The sequence below is a fragment of the Lepidothrix coronata genome, unplaced genomic scaffold (genome assembly GCF_001604755.1).
Source record: "Lepidothrix coronata isolate B3197 unplaced genomic scaffold, Lepidothrix_coronata-1.0 Scaffold73, whole genome shotgun sequence".
NCBI classification, from domain to species: Eukaryota; Metazoa; Chordata; class Aves; order Passeriformes; family Pipridae; genus Lepidothrix; species Lepidothrix coronata.
In genome coordinates, this window is record NW_016690253.1 from 3,641,327 (window position 1) to 3,642,125 (window position 799).

A 799-nucleotide genomic window follows, 5' to 3' on the forward strand; every position below is an offset into this window, starting at 1 on the left:
GTGTCCAGGAGAGACGAGCAGTGACCGGGGTGACAAACAGTGTCCAGGGGTGACGGACAGTGCCCAGGGGGACAGGCAGTGCTCAGGGGGCACAGATGGTGCCCGGGGGGGACATGCAGTGCTCAGCGGTGACAGACGATGCCCACCCAGGTCCCCCGCCCGCAGTGTCCCAGCCCCGCGGGGCCGCCCCCCCGCGCCGCTTTCGGCGGGCTCGTGTGTCCGTGGCCGCGGAGCCGCGCGGGCCGTGCTGTGGTTGGCGCGCCCGCCCGCCCCCGGCCGGCGGCGGCGCAGGCGCGGTGCCCGCATTCCATGATGGCGGCGCGGGCGGGCGGCGGGCGCTGAGGCGGCGGCGGAGCCGGCGGAGCCCACGGTCAGTGCGGGGGGCCCGGCCCGGGGGTGGCTCCCCCGCCGTCCCGCCGCACCCCGGGCACGGGGAGAGCGGTGCTGCCCGCCCAGGGCGCGGCGGGCACTGCCCGGAGCCGAGCCCCGCGGTGCGGAGGGCGGGGAGGGGAGGGGGGGCGGCTGCGGGAGAAACGGGACCCCGGGGATCGGGAGGGGGATTTTTGGGAGAGGAGGAGGGGGAGCCCGGGGAACGGGGCAGGTTTGGGGGTGGACGTGGCGCACGGGGCAGGTGGGGGCAGGATCCGAGGGGATCCGGTGTCCCGGGGCATGGGGTTGGATGGGGGTCTGGGGCGGGGTGGGAGAGGATGGGGTGTAGGGGGCAGGATGGGATGCGCTGCCGGGATGGGGTGCCCGGGGTGGGAATGGGGTGCCCGGCATGGAATGGAATGGGATGGGA

At 76.7% G+C, this 799-nt stretch overlaps 1 protein-coding gene across 1 annotated transcript in view; it reads left to right on the forward strand.

Annotated features, from left to right (window-relative positions):
- The first annotated feature begins 316 nt into the window (after nt 1-316).
- The window catches only part of LOC108499377 (fibronectin type-III domain-containing protein 3a-like), a 40,778-nt gene continuing 40,295 nt past the window's right edge, over nt 317-799 (forward strand). The window contains exon 1 of the mRNA XM_017819130.1: nt 317-370. The gene's annotated coding sequence lies outside the window, so the exon portion shown is untranslated. The remainder of the gene's footprint in view (nt 371-799) is intronic.